Below are 16,785 nucleotides of genomic sequence, written 5' to 3' on the forward strand. Positions count from 1 at the left end.
AAGGTCACTCATAGCAGGCTGATATGAAAGGTAAAATCACATGGGATCGACAGCGAGCTGTTAAGATGGATACTGAATCAGTTTGGTCATAGAATAGAGAGAGAGTAGCGGTGGAAGAGTGTTTTTCTGACTGGAGATCTGTAACCTGTGGTTTTCAACGGGGTCAGTGCTGGGCTCCCTATTGTTTGTAATATATTTAAATGATTCAGAGGAGAATGTAAATAGACTGACTCTGTGAATGACACAAAGATATGGGAAACTGCAAAGGGTGAGGAGGGTTGCCAGAGGATACTGCAGGATGTGGATAGGCTGGAGACTTAGGCAGAGAAATGGCAGATGGAGTTTAATCTGGACAAATGCAAGTTGATGCATTTTGGAAGTTCGAATGCAGGAGGGAAGTATACAGTAAATGGCAGAATCTTGAGAAGCATTAACATAGAGAGGGATCCAGGCATACAGGTCCACAGTTCCCTGAAAGTGGCAATACAAATGGATAAGATGGTCAAGAAGGCATGCGGCATGCTCGCCTTTATTAGTCAGGACACAGAATATAAAAAAATGGCAAGTCATGTTGCAGCTGTATAGTATAATAGCTCGGCCACATTTGGAATATTGCATGCAGTTCTGGTCACCACACTATCAGGAGGATGGAGATGCTTTGGAGAAGAGAGTGGTGCTAGAAAAGCACAGCAGGTCAGGCAGTATCCGAGGACCAGGAAATCGATGTTTCGGGCCTTTGCCTGAAATGTCAATTTTTCCTGCTCCTCAGATGCTGCCTGACCTGTTGTGCTTTTCCAGCACCACTCTAATCTTGACTCTAATCTCCAGCATCTGGAGTACCCACTTTTGCCTATGCTTTGTAGAGGGTACTGTAAACGTTTATCAGGATGTTGCCTGGTTTGGAGGGTATTAGCTGGGAGGAGAGATTAGAAAAACTTGATTTGTTTTCATCTGAACGTCGAAGAATGAGAGGTGCTCTGACAAAATTACAAGTGGTGTGGATCGTCATAGAAATGTCAATTCCTTGGGGTCATAGGTAAAAGGCAAAAGAGGGAAGGTTTTAAAGGAGATGTGAGAGGCAATAGGCAATAGATGGCCAGAATGCACTGCCAGAGGAGGTAGTAGAAGCAGATGCAATAACTTTAAAGAGATGCCTTAACATCTACATGAATAAGCAGGGAATAGAGGGATACAAAGTGCAGAGGCAAAAGGATTTTAGTTTAGAAAGATGTCATGTGTAGGCACAGGTTTGGTGGGCCGAAGGGCCTGTTGCTGAGCTGTACTATTTCTCGTTCTTTATTTAACTTGGGCTTTGATAGTTTGTGGTTGCCAGCTTTCTTTCAGATTACGCACAGACATATGAGAGATGTGTCGGGACTGATTTTCCCAGATCAGCTCAACAGATCTCCACTGTGCCTCTTCCACTTCTCACCTTGAGGTATCTTAAGCTGCATCTGATGGAGAATGTCAAGGCTGAACAACAAGTCCAACTTCCTGATGTCAATGAGCAAACATTTTGTAATACGACACCTTTCCTCTTCAATGATGATTCAATGCCTCATGACCAACAATTCTGCACTCTGCCAGTGGGCACAGTTAGTGGTCTAGCTGTTCAAGTGGTGTGTGTTTCACCTAGCTGCTTGTGCAAGAAAAGGCTGGCATCCATGCCATGCTGGAGACCGCTACTCCTGGTTGGCATAGGTCCAATGCCATTTCCTGCTTTGTGGATCACCAGAAGACCGATTTCAGCTGCCAGAACCTAATTCTTACCCACTTTACCCTCTTGTGGCCACAATTGCTAAAGGGATTGCACCGATGTGTCTACTTTTGCCATGCCACAGCTTGTGAAATTGAAACAGGTTTCTCCGGTAGTAGCAGCCATAGTCAGAAAGAGGGTTTAATCTGATGCATTTTCCCTGGATGAGAAATGACAGGACAGGTGCATTAAGATGCTGCTTCATGAGACGATTTAAACCTGTGATTATAGCTGTGTGAAAGCAATTTTAAACACCCTCCCACAGTGAACCTCTTGAAGCCCAAAACTTCACAATTTACAATTACTTTTCCCTAAATACAAAGTGCTGCTGGTTCAGATTCAGAAATCTTGTCATCAATAATGATTTCCTCTTGTTCGTCATGAAGAGGCTTATCACTAGAAGAGAAACAAGCAAAATGGTGATTTTATTTTAATGTCTCAATCCTTTCAAATTGCATTTTGTTTAACCTTGTCAACATATGAAGCTTGAAATTGATGCAAATGAATCCTTTTGATCAAAGTCTTATGAAGAAAACTAATGGAGATGAATAGTGTTTGGAGGCTTCCCTTATCAGTCAGAAATAAAAACCACCAGGAGTTAGCTGTGAATTAAATAGTTGTTTCCTTTTTTTCTGTTAAAGATGTCAAGTGAAGAACAAATACCAGTTTCCCTGCTGTGTCCACCAGGACTGGTCAAGTCAAATTACTGAGGGAGCTACAGATAAAAATCTTTTGTTTGCCTTTCATGTTCTACACAGTCCCTCTCCACAGAGGGGACATACATCACTTAAATGAGTATAGAATGCTCAAGAGTCAATTGGCATAGTCAATAGATCCAAAAGCAAGTGTGGAGCTGAGCTCATAAAAATGGTACTGATTAGTGAGCTTTCAGTCACTTACTTAGTTTGAGGACCACCTATAATAATTAAGCTATTGGCTTATGGGTTTATCTGAGTTAAAATTGGAAGAATATGAGCCCTCAGTGAAATAATTCCACAGAGATTGGTATCCCATCATCAAGTCACCCTTTACTTACACATGCACGGTACATGGACATGAACTAGCTAGCTCAGAGCCAATCCCTGGCATTTGAGAATCTCTGAGACTCCTGTTTCTATCTGTCAGCCAGGGCTTCCTGATCATCCCAGGTTAACAGTTCCAATCAGGGATCTCATGCTTAATAAGATCAACCTGGCCCTTATTCCAATCACTACATTGGGTTTCTGACTGAGTCCTCAACACAATTGTACCTGTGTCATCTTGTAGCACATTGATGTTTTAGCTGGATCCTAAAAGCTCCCAATGTTGTCTTACGTTGGTGCGTCCCATGGAACCAGTATTGGATACTGATGAGAATAAGAGCAGCTTTTTTCTAGGAGGATGAGGTTTTGGAGGAGGAGGAATTCTCCTTGTGCAGGACGGAATCAGCTGACTTTGGTGTGTGACAATGCTACTCCTTTAACATGGTTATGTTGTCCTTGGTTCTTTTTAAAGAGGGGTCATAAAGGCAGAGGTGCTGATTTGTCTGGGAATGATTACTTTGAACAGTGGCAGGGGAGTGGCCAGTTCTCCCAGTTCAGGTTTTTTTTCCTAGTTTGTTATTTTTTTTGCAAGCTGTCAAAGATTGCTGGGAACCGAGGGAAGTAGCTCCAGCGAAAAGAGGTTCCATACTTCCACAGAGGTCTTGTCTGGACCTTCTCTCTGTAATCTCTCCTGCCTGTAAGAACCTGTGTTTGAATGTACCTTTTTGTCAAGGGTTGTGTTTAATGGGGTGTTGCAGGGATTGAAACAGCTTCGTTAAGTTGTGATAGAGTCAGTTGGGTTATCAAATAAGTTGCTATTCTAAGTTCTGTTCTACTTGAAGCCAAGTAATTTGACCAGCTTCATCACTCCTGGAATATCCACCTTACACCTGTCTTTAAAAAATAAAAGTTTGGGTCTGGGATAACTTCTTAAAATATTTTGAGGGCGTCTGGTCTGGTCCATAGAATGTGATACAGTACAGATAGGATCTGATTGATTCCTGGTTCCTGTAGATGAGAGCTGGGGACATTGTAGACTGTAAAATGCTTGTTGTTCATCACACCAGCATTTTGTTTGCTTTGTGAGGGCATATTACAGTTTCTATTAGGTTTGTTTGCGTTTGCTATTGATGAATGTAAAGGAAATCCCATCTCTGGAATTGTCTGAATGCTTGATCTGTCTGTGTATCTTTATAACATCTATATTACCTTACTGGAATCAATTTATGTAAAGGGGCAGTACAGAGAGTTCTTGTACACCAGTCAATGAAGGCAAGCATGCAGGTACAGCAGGTAGTGAAGAAGGCTAATAGCATGCTGGCCTTCATAACAAGAGGAATTGAGTATAGAAGCAAAGAGGTGCTTCTGCATCTGTACAGGGCCCTGGTGAGACCACACCTGGAGTACTGTGTGCAGTTCTGATCTCCAAATTTGAGAAAAGACATTCTGGCTATTGAGGGAGTGCAATAGGTTCACGAGGTCAATTCCTGGAATGGCAGGATTACCTTACACTGAAAGACTGAAGCGACTGGGCTTGTATACCCTTGAGTTTCGAAGATTGAGAGGGGATCTGATTGAGACGTATAAGATTATGAAAGGATTGGACACTCTGGCAGTAGGAAACATATTTCCACTGATGGGTGAGTGCCAAACCAGAGGACACAGCTTAAAAATACGAGGTAGACCATTTAGGACAGAGCTCAGGAGAAACTTCTTCACCCAGAGAGTGGTGGCTGTGTGGAATGCTCTGCCCCAGAGGGCAGTGGAGGCCCACTCTCTGGATTAATTTAAGAAGGAGTTGGATGGAGCTCTCAAAGATAGTAGAATCAAGGGTTATGGAGATAAGGCAGGAAGAGGATACTGATTAGGAATGATCAGCCATGATTATATTGAATGGCGGTGCAGGCTCGAAGGGCTGAATGGCCTACTCCTGCACCTATTGTCTATTGTCTATATTGAGGAGGGTTTGGTCGGGTCCACAACACAAGACAGTGGAATGGTATGTGTGAGGTAGTGACAGCTGTGTGTTGTGAGAGGCAAGGTTATGGGGCTACATTATAGGTGAAGAGCAATTCCAGAATGCCGATGCCTGGCTGAATATTTGGCCTGGCTTTAAAGACAACGTGGTTGCCCGAGGTGCCTAGTCTGTTTCAGTTTATCTGGTGAATGGCATTTTCATCCGGCTACAGAAGAATGAGAGAATCCAGCTCGCATCGGCCAAGAGGTCAAGACTAGGTCATTAACATGGCAGGTTTAGAGCGATAGAAAGAGAAATCAAACTGGGCCTCACAAAGAGAAATCCTCTGTGAAACTCAACAGACTTGAGACTAAGATAAAATACCGTATCATCCAGCTCTTGGTACTAGATCAGCGAACATTGCCCAAGGTCAAAATTGATCCTTTGGCAATTTCTCCTTTGGAAGGAGGCAAAGAAGCAATCTTCTCATGATAAGATGCAAGAGGCAACTCAGAATAAATTAAAAACCATAAATGTACATTTTCGACTGATTTGGGCCTCTGTGAGATCAGTACATATCATTCCGAGAACCATACTTCAGGAATGTTGCTAAAACATTGGAGAAGGTGCAGAAAAAGATGACAAAAATAGCACCAGGTTTAGGTCACGTTGAGAGACCAGTGAGACTGGGGTCTTTCTTCCTACAACAGGGAAGGCTGAGGGGAGATTTAATGATCAAAATTTCTAAAGGTGAGAAAGATTAAATGAGGAATAACTGTTTTCAGTCAGGCAGGAAGGTCAGAGGCAAAGGTCACTGATTTCAGGTAATTGGCAAAGAAACTACTGGTGGGATGACAATATATTTGTCTCCAGCTGCCATCTGGGCTGCACTGCCTGAAAAAGCAGTGGATGCAGGTTCGATAACAGCAGTCAAAAGTGTATATGATAAATTGTTGAAGACAAGAAATTGCATATTCCTATCATGGTGCCAAAGCTTTCCTTCAGGACACATACAAGAATAAAAAATTTCAAGCAATCACAACAAATTGTAGGGTTAGGGAGAAAAAGTAGGGGAGAATGAAGCTAATTAGAATATAGAACAATACAGCACAGATAAAGGCCCTGGAGCCCATCAAGCCCCTGCCGACCATTATGCGATGCTAATCTCATCTGTCTCTACATGGTCCATATCCCATTATTCCCTGCCTGTTTATGTGTCTGTCTAAACGCATTTTCAAAGTTGTCATTTCTGCTTCTACCACATCCCCTAGCAGAGCCTTCCAGACACCTACCACTCTCTGCCTCACATGTCTCCTTTAAACTTTAAATTCCCCTGGAGAACTCTATCGCAGAGTCAGTTCCGGCCTACTGAGTTTAATTGCCTCCTTCAGTCATCAGAGCTGGAAATGTGTTGCTGGAAAAGCGCAGCAGGTCAGGCAGCATCCAGAGAGCAGGAGAATCGACGTTTCGGGCATAAGCCCTTCTTCAGGAATCCTGAAGAAGGGATTATGCCCGAAACGTCGATTCTCCTGTTCCCTGGATGCTGCTTGACCTGCTGCGCTTTTCCAGCAACACATTTCCAGCTCTGATCTCCAGCATCTGCAGACCTCACTTTCTCCTTCAGTCACCAATCATCGGAGGATAGACTATGATCCAACACTGACTTCATGACAAAGTATGCAGCTGGTAGACATCTGAGTAGTATTGAAGTGACATTGCAATTCTTTAATAAACTATTGGATGCATCATTCTGAGAAATGTTTACTCTCTGGCTTGATGAAGTAATCTGAGCAAATAGACTTTCTCACCTGTGTCTTATGATCTAATTTAGATTAGATTAGATTACTTACAGTGTGGAAACAGGCCCTTCGGCCCAACAAGTCCACACCGACCCGCCGAAACGCACCCACCCAGATCCATTACCCTGCACCTAACACTACGGCCAATTCACCTGACCTGCACATTTTTGGACTGTGGGAGGAAACCGGAGCACCCAGAGGAAATCCATTTATTCTTGTTTCCCATTCAGGCAGGTATCCACTGAACTACTTCAAGTGTGGTGTCACCAACGTTCTGTACAACTGCAACTAACTTCCCACCTTTTATACTCAGTGCCCTGACTGATAAAGGCCAGTGTGCCAAAAGCCTTCTTCACTGCCTTGATGCCTGCGATTCCACTTTCAGAAAACTGTGCACCTGAACTCCAAGGTCCCCCTATTCTACTACACTTCTTAATGCCTTACCATTCACCATGAAACTCTTACCTTGATTTGACCTTCCAAAATGCAAGACCTCATACTTGTCTGTATTAAACTCAATTTACCATTTCTTGGCCCACATCCCCAGCTCGTCAAGATCCTGCTGCATTTTCTGATAACCTTCCTCACTGTCCACAATATCTCCTATTTTAGTGCTATCTGTAAACGTAATAAGCATGCCTTGTACAATCCCATACAAATTATTGATAGAGATAACAAACAGTAATGGGCACAGCACTGACCCATGATACACTCTACTAGTCACAAGCTTCCAGCCTGACAAATATCCTTCCACTATTACCCTCTGCTTTCGACCACCAAGCCAATTGTGTATCCAATTTGCTAGTTCCCCCTGGATTCCATGCAAAGCAGCCCACCATCTGGAACCTTATCAAAGGCCTTTCTGAAATCCATATAGACTACACCTAATGTCCTGCCCTCATCAACCTTCCTGGTCACTTCATCAAAGAACTCTATCAAATTTGTGAGGCATGAGCTTCCATGCACATAGCCATGCTGACTATTCCTAATCGAACCCTGTCTTTCCAAATGAATGCATCTCTCAGAATCTTCTCAAGCAACATACCCACCACAGATGTTAATCTTCCTGGTCTATAGTTTGCAGGCTTTTCTTTGCAGCCCTTCTTGAATAAGGGAACAACATTCACTATCCTCCAGTCTTCTGGGATCTCATCTGTGGCTGATAATGAAAAATATCAGTCAGGGCCCCCGCCTCTCTTCTCTAACCTCTTGCAGTGTTCTTGGATATATCTGGTCAGGATCTGCAGCTTTATCTACCTTCCCCCCTACATTCCTGATGAAGGGCATAGGCCCAAAATCATTTCAGTTGCATGACACTGTAATCTTTTGCGATAAATTCTGTGTCTTATGGTCATGCTCCATAGCTACCTGATGAAGGAGCAGTGCTCCAAAAGCTAGTGCTTCCAAATAAACCTTTTGAACGAGAACCTGGTGTTGTGTGATTTTTAACAATGTGTAGTAAGTCGGTGTGTGCGATCTACAAGTGGATTCTGCAAATACTTTCTCAATCTCTCCTCCTTGCCTGAGGCACGGTGACCCTTAAGTTAAACCACCACCAATCCTCTCTCTCTCTCTCTCTCTCTATCTAATGGAAGAGCAGTCATTTGGTCTGGTAAGACATGGCAACTGTAGTCCATATTTTATATCACCATGATAATGTAGAAATGGCTTTGATACTGATAAGCACATCCTATGAAAGAACAGAGAATAAACTAAATACTTAGAGAATTTCCTTCATATACCAATTTCAGCTGGTAGCCTGCAGACTATCACTGAGACCTAGAATGGACTGATTTCCCTTTGCAGTTTCTGATATTGGTCTCCATCTGTTTCCTTCACTTGTCCTCCCATGGCCCACCTCCCCAAAATAATTACCCAATCCAACTCCTCACTGGCTTCATGCAGATAGGTTAAAGGCTCCCTCCATCTTACTGAACACAGATCAGAGAAGATTATACATTTGCCACAGTTCCAATGTTGATTGTTATTCTGGTAGGAGGCACAACTGAAAATGAGACAAAAGTAGGTACTGCAGATGCTGGAGATTAGAGTCAAGATTAGTTGAAGAGCTTTTGTCCAAAACGTCGATTTTCCTGCTCCTCGGATGCTGCCTGGCCTGCTGTATTTTTCCAGCGCCACTCTCACCTTGACAACTGAAAATGAGGTGCAGCTTAGCTGTGATGTCCCACATAATCAAATTGTATGATCACGGTCAGGAGGTCACTCACAAATAACATCAAGCCACACATCCATACCATAGTGAGGAGTCACTGTTACCTTAGGAATGTAAGAGAGAGAGAGAGAACTGGCAAGAGAAGAAAAGAACAAGTTGCTTGAAAATTAGCCAATACACTTGTTTTTATAAAACCATTAGGACGGCTAAAGATTAATTGATTCATTCACAATATAGATTGAAATACATGCCAAAATCTCTGAGGCAGCAAATGAACTAAAAGACCACAAAATGATTTACTAGAATCCTTGTTAGTTATAGTCTTATTTCACTTTAACATTTGTAACAAATTTTTCCCATAAATTTTTAACAATGGAACTTATGAGAGAGTGCTAATGAAAACCAGGAATAATGGAATATTTCCAGGCCTTGACAACATCACGATTCTGGTTGGATTGTGATAACAAAGCAGTAATGTTAATATCTTTTCGGTAATGATCATTAGGAAGAGGGGCCTGCAATGATTACAATACCCAGCACATTCTGAAATCTGCCGCACAAGCAGACTAATCTCACCATCCAATCATGGTAATCATCCACTCTGCACTGCCTCTTTACTGTGATTGTTTTTGCATTACTTTTCAATGCTGCCATCCTTTTTTTCCCAGTTTTAAGACTAGGTCTTTGGAACTAAAATCCTGCACCCGTTTATCTTTAGCAGCATGTCCCACTTTAATGCATTTCCATACAAGTCTGCGTGAATTGCCCAGAATAACAGGCCATTTGATTGTGGAGAGTGTTTATTGCATTCCCACATTGTCCACCCCTCACCCCTGGAAGGATTTCTGGCTGATTTTGTCTGTTCCCCAATACTGCAGCAGTGTGATCACCAACACAGTGGATATTTGCTTAACCCTATGGCAATTGTGAATTAAACCTTGAACCTTTCTAAGTGTCACCGATGAATTAGTAGGTAAATCAGTTGGAGATTACAGGAGAAAGTGAGGTCTGCAGATGCTGGAGATCAGAGCTGAAAATGTGTTGCTGGTAAAGCACAGCAGGTCAGGCAGCATCCAAGGAACAACCCTGCTGCACAGAGTAAAGCACACTGTCCAGGCTAATCCTGTTTGGCACAGAAGTTCTGCTGCTTTTCAGGTGTGACATCAAAGCAGGAGGCCTGTCTACCTTTACAGGTGCTTAATTTGGAGAATCAGAGAATTCTTATAGTGTGGAAAGAGGCCAATCAGCCCATCATGTCGCACCGACCCTCTGAAGAGCATCACACTCAGAGCCAACCCCCTCACCCTACCCCCGCAACCCCACACCCACCATGGCTAACCTACCTAGCCTGCATGTCCCTGGATACTATGGACAATTTAGCATGGCCAATCCACCTTGCCTGCACATCTTTGAGACTGTGGGAGGAAACTAGAGCACCTGGAGGAAACGCAAGCAGAGATGGGGGAGAACATGTAAACTCCACATGGGTTACTAGTCTCAAGAAGACTGGTGTCCTGGCCAAAAATTATCCAACCACAACTTGGACATATATAGCACCTAAAACTGTTGAAAGAATCCTGACATATGGAATATCGCACTGAAGCTCAAGGTTAGGCTAGATGTACAAACATTTTTTTCTAAGGGGGTGTCTTAAAGGAGGAAAGGAGTGGCAAGATGTGACCAAGGTTTAGGATGGGAATTCTAGAATTTTGTTTGAAGATGTCAGAAGACTATGTTGCTGGTGTAGAGAGATTAATGTTGGGGATAATCAGGAAGAGGGTAGATATCTTGACGCATTATAGGGCGTAAAGGATATAGGGGAGCAGTGAGGCCATGAAGGGATTTGAAACCAAATTTGTCACCTAATGACTGGGAGCCAATGTGGGTCAGGAGTGATGGGTAATCACGACTTGGAGTGAACTAGGACAGCGACAGCAGAGATTTGGATGACCTTGAGTGTACAGATGGCGGGAGATGCTAAACCAGTCGGGAGTGAGGTGGAAACAGGTGCAATTGCAACATTTAAAAGGCATCTGGATGGGTATATGAATAGGAAGCATTTAGAGCGATATGGGCTGGTGCTGGCAAATGGGACTAGGTCAGATTGGGATGTCCCTGGTTGGCCCAGATGAGTTGAGCTGTAGGGTCTGTTTCCGTGCTTACGACTCTATGAATAGATGACTGTATGGGGGCATTGGAATACTCAAGCCTAGAACTGGATAGTTTCAATAGCTGAGAAGTTATGATATGAGTAGAGCCGAGCGATGTTACAGGGTCAGACACAGGAGATCTCAATTATAATGTTGCTGTGTGGTTTGATGCTCATCTCAGGATCAAATTTGACAGCAAAGTAGTGAACAATGTGGTTCAGCATCAGGCAGTCATCAGAGAGAGGGATGTACTCAGTAACAGGGAACAGTTCATGGTGGAAAACAAAGACACTCTCCAATGTTGACTTGGAGGGGGTTTTGACTGATTAATTCACCACTGGATGTCTGACAACTAGACAATTGAGAGACAACGGAGGGTATGAAAGTGGTAGCAATGGCGTTGAGCTAGGTATCATTGGCTGGTGTTCAGTTCTCGTAGACGCTGCCAATGGGTAATGTATAGATAAGGAATAGCAGGGATAACAGATTGGAGCAGCAGATTCATTTGTGGATGATTCCCTGGTTGGACAAGGTAAAGTCACCATAGCCCCAGAGGATCACAGGGCTGCTCTCTTATTAGAGAGGGCTGACTGGTGGTGGTTTAATCGGAGGGTCACCATGCCTCAGGTAAGTGGAGAGACTGAGAAGGTGGGAGCCTCTTGGTAACTTCAGCCAGTGCGGGGAAATGAACCCACACTGAGGTGTCACTCTGCATCGTAAAGGAGCTGCCTGAGGTCACCAAACTTCATCTCCTCTGTAGATAACTATGAAACTGAGTAATTGCATTGCAACCTTTGGAGTTTGGCATTTTGACAAGTGGATATGACAATCATGTAAGGAAACTGCTATTCTTACCCAGTCTGGCCTATGTGTGACTCCAGACCCACAGCAATGTGGTTGACTCTTAACTGCCCTCTGGACAATCAGGGATGGGCCATAAATGCTGACCTGGACAGTGGACACCCACATCCTGTGAATGAGTTTAAAAAAGAGAGTCAAGATAACAGTTCAAAGCAGCTAAAAAGGGAGATACACCAGAGAAGGAGGATGTGGTCAATTTAGTGCAAGGCTGCAGACAAATCGAGAATCCATGCAAATGAACATCCTCCTACCCTTCTGTGACTATTATTCTCAGTATTTGTAATAACTAGCTGTAGCCTCTCTTTCTCAATGCTTTCAATGAGCTTAATTACTCGCAGTGCTTGTTGTGACATTCCAGAATTACACCTTCCATCAGTCAATGATGCTTTTCTGACAAAGAATCATTCAACTGATACCCTGTCTCTGATACTCTCAATAGACTTGCTGCCCGAGCGTTCAGTTTTCCAGCACCCAAAGTATTTTGGTATATTCTTTTCACTGTTGTCACTATGTGTTTAGGAAACATTCTCAGTACTCTGCCATAATGTACAGCATTCAGTTGGTGCTGGAAAACAGGCATTGGTTCATATATCTTTCGCCAGCTCAGGGCTGTTACTGAATATGTTTCAGGGGAGAAAAACATCAGCAGGCTGATCAATATTTGCTCTGGGATTCTGTGCAATGACCTTGTACATCAAATTAAAGGTTTTCCATTCCTGATGAAATTGGCTCAGATAAGCATTGCTTCTCTAGCAGCAGAGGTGTGTTGTTGTATCATTCTAATCCAATTCTCAAGAGCTGCCTGGTTAGGTTACGCAGTTGCTGGAAAAGTTCAGCTGGTCTGGCAGCATCTGTGAAGAGAAATCAGAGTTAACGTTTTGGTTCTGGTGACCCTCCCTAAGAACTGGGCGTCCTTGTGTCACGGAAGGTAAGCATGCAGGTGCAGCAGGCGGTAAAGAAGGTAAATGTTCCGTTGGCCTTCATTGTGAGAGGTTTCGAGTCCAGGAGCAGGGATGTGTTGCTGCAGACATACAGGGTCTTGGTGAGGCCACCCCTAGAATATTGTGGGCAGTTTTGGTCTCCTTTTGTGGGGAAGGATGCTCTTGCTCTCGAGGGAGTGCAGCGAGGGTTTCCCAGTCTGATTCTGGGGATGGCGGGACTGACGTATGAGGAGAAATTGACCCAGTTAGGATTGTTTTCGCTGGAGTTCAAGTGAATGAGGAACCTCATAGAGACCTATAAAATTCGAACAAGACTAGACAGGGTAGATGCAGGGAGGATGTTCCAAATGGGGGTGCATCCAAAGCCAGGGGTCACAGTCTGAAGATTCAGGGTAAACCATTTAGGATGGAGATGAGGAGACATTTCTTCTCCCAAGGAGTGGTGAGCCTGTGGAATTCATTACCACAGAAAGTAGTTGATGCCAAAATATTAAATGTATTCAAGAGGCAGCTAGATATAACACTTGGGGCAAATGGGATCAAAGGTTATTGGGAGAAAGCAGGATTAGGCTATTGAGTTGGATGGCCAGCCATGATCATGATGAATGGTGGAGAAGGCTCAATGAGTCAAATGGCCACCTCCTGCTCCTATCTTCCATGTTTCTATATAACCACAATCAGGGACAACGCAGCACCTTTAACATCATCCAAAAGCATTTGAACAAGCAAAGAGACTTTGAGACTGGGTCACATGAGGTGATCAAAAGTTGGACAATGAGCCAGGCATTAAGAAGTGTCTTACAGAAGGAGCAAGAAGTAGAGAGGTTTAGGGAGTGAATTCCAAAGCTTGTGTCCTTGGTCAATGCATGGTTGTAACTACTGTGATGTGATGAAGTTTAAGGATGTGTAGGAGGTGTTGTAGAGCTGGAAGAAGACAGGGAGGCATATCAGAAATAGGTATATGAGTGGGTCATTCAGTCCTTTGGCTCGATTCCATTAGATCATGGTTGATCTTCAGCTACAACTCCATCTTCTCACCCATTCTCTGCATTCCCCGAGAGACCTAACGTCTGTCAAAGCCAGCTGTACATGTGTTCAATGGTGGAGCATTTGCAAGCCTTGATGGGAGAGAATTTCAATGATTCGATTAGATTACTTACAGTAATCTAATCGAATCATTGAAAGATTAGATTAGATTAGATTAGATTAGATTAACATCATCCAAAAGCACTTGAACAAGCAAAGAGACAAGCTTGAACAAGCTTGGACAATGAGCCAGGCTTTAAGAAGTGTCTTACAGAAGGAGCAAGAAGTAGAGAGATTCATAACGCTTTGAGTGAAGACACTGCTCTTCATTTCAGACCGAAAGCATTTGCACCTTCAGAGATGATCTGAGATAACACCACAGCTTGTACCACTATGGCACTTTTAACTCGAGGTCCAAAGTCACTTTGCAGGACCAATTATCAAAGATGCGTCCTCGTGTTCAAAATGATCCAGCTGTAGAAACAAAGGCTCAAGACATTTGCAGAGATTTTAAAATAAAGTGGGATTGTTGGATCTGGGAACAGGAGCCTATGGTCTGTAAGGACGTGTCTGGTTTGAGGGTAGGGGAGGGATGTAAGTTCAGGAAGCGTGCTGTATCCCAGGAGTGTTTCCAATCTGTGTCTGGGAGATGTAAGTAGTCTGAAGAATAGTGCAGTTTGTGGGAGGGGGGGGGGAGGTTTGTTAGGTAAGAATGGATTTTATTAAATAGTTTCTTAAGAGTTTAGCATGCTTGCCTTTATTGCTTTTGAGTATAGGAGAGGTTTATCAAATCATGAGGATGACTAATAATGTGAATGGCAAATGTCTTTTCCAGAGGATGGGGGATATCAAGACTAGGGGGCAGATTTTGAAGGTGAGAGGAGACGGTTTAAAAAAGACATGAAGGGCTACTTTTTTACACAGAGAGTGGATCACGGGTGGAATGAACTTCCAGAGGAAATGGCTAATGTGAGTACAGTTACGACATTTAAAAAATATTTAAGTACCTGAATAAGAAATGTTGGGAAGGATATGGGCCAAGGGCAGGCAGCTGAGGCTAGTTTAGATTGGGATTATAGATTGGAGTGGTGCTGGGAAAGCACAGCTGTTCAGGCAGCATCCGAGGAGCAGGAAAATCGACGTTTCAGGCAAAAGCCCTTCATCAGGAATAGAGGCAGAGTGCCTGCAAGATGAAGAGATAAATGAGAGGAGGGTGGGGGTGGGGAGAAAGTAGCATAGAGTACAATAGGTGAATGGGGGTGGGGATGGAGGTGATAGGTCAGGGAGGAGGGTGGAGGAAGGTAGCAAAGATTACAGTGGGTGGATAGGGGTGGGATGAAGGTGATAGGTCAGAGAGGCGGGTGGAGTAGATAGGTGGAAAGGAAGATAGGCAGGTAGGACAGATCATGGGGACAGTGCTGAGCTGGAAGGTTGGAACTGGGGTGAGGTGGGGGAAGGGGAAATGAGGAAACTGGAGAAGCCCACATTGATGCCCTGGGGTTGAAGTGTTCCGAGTCCACTGACACTCTCATTCGTCTGGCTGAACTGGTCCTCACCTTCAACAATTTCACCTTTGAATCCTCCCACTTCCTCCAGACCAAAGGAGTAGCCATGGGCACCTGTATGGGACCCAGCTATGCCTGTCTCATTATTGGCTACGTAGAACAGTCCATCTGCCGTAGTTACACCGGCACCACTCCCCACCTCTTCCTCCACCTCATTGATGACTGCATTGGTGCCACCTCGTGCTCCCACAAGGAGGTTGAGCAATTCATCAACTTCACCAACACATTACACCCTGAACTTAAATTTACCTGGACTTTCTCTGACACCTCCCTCCCCCTTTCTGGACCTCTCCATCTCCATTAATGACGACCAACTTGACACCGACATTTTTTACAAACCCACCAACTCCCACAGCTGCCAGGATAACACCTCTTCCCACCCTACCTCTTGCAAAAATGCCATCCCGTATTCCCAATTCCTCTGCCTCTGCTGTATCTGCTCCCAGGAGGACCATAAGGCCAGAAGACATAGGAGCAGAAGTAAGGCCATTCGGCCCATCGAGTCCACTCCGCCATTCAATCATGGCTGATAGGCATTTCAACTCCACTTACCCGCATTCTCCCCGTAGCTCTTAATTCCTTGTGACATCAAGAATTTATCAATTTCTGTCTTGAAGACATTTAGCGTCCCAGCCTCCACTGCACTCTGTGGCAATGAATTCCACAGGCCCACCACACTCTGGCTGAAGAAGTGTCTCCGCATTTCTGTTCTGAATTTACCCCCTTTAATTCTAAGGCTGTGTCCATGGGTCCTAGTCTCCTCGCCTAACGGAAACAATTTCCTAGCGTCCACCCTCGAACTCACCACAGAACTCACCAGACGGTCTCCTTCTTTAGAGACCGCAATTTCCCTTCCTACATGGTTAAAGAGCCCTCCAACGCATCTCATCCACATCCCGCACCTCCGCCCTCAGACCCCACCTCTCCAACCGTAACAGGACAGAACCCCCTTAGTGCACACCTTCCACCCTACCAACCTTCACATTAATCATATCATCCTCCGACATTTCCGCCACCTCCAAACGGACCCCACCACCAGGGATATATTTCCCTCCCCACCCCTTTCCACCTTCCACAAAGACCATTCCCTCTGTGACTACCTGGTCAGGTCCACGCTCCCCTACAACCCACCCTCCCATCCTGGCACCTTCCCCCGCCACTGCAGGAATTGCAAAACCTACGCCCACACCTCCTCCTTCACCTCCATCTAAGGCCCCAAAGGAGCCTTCCGCATCCATCAAAGTTTTACCTGCACATCCACCAATATCATTTATTGTATCCGTTGCTCCCAAAGCGGTCTCCTCTACATTGGGGAAACTGGACGCCTCCTAGCAGAGCACTTTAGGGAACATCTCTGAGACACCCGCACCAATCAACCACACCGCCCTGTGGCCCAACATTTCAACTCCCCCTCCCACTCAGCCAAGAACATGGAGGTCCTCGGCCTCCTTCACCGCTGCTCCCTCACCACCCGATGCCTGGAGGAAGAACGCCTCAACTTCTGCCTCGGAACACTTCAACCCCAGGGCATCAAT

The sequence above is a fragment of the Chiloscyllium plagiosum genome, unplaced genomic scaffold, assembly GCF_037043375.1.
Source record: "Chiloscyllium plagiosum isolate Xiang-an unplaced genomic scaffold, Cpla_swu_hap1 HiC_scaffold_2, whole genome shotgun sequence".
Taxonomy (NCBI): domain Eukaryota; kingdom Metazoa; phylum Chordata; class Chondrichthyes; order Orectolobiformes; family Hemiscylliidae; genus Chiloscyllium; species Chiloscyllium plagiosum.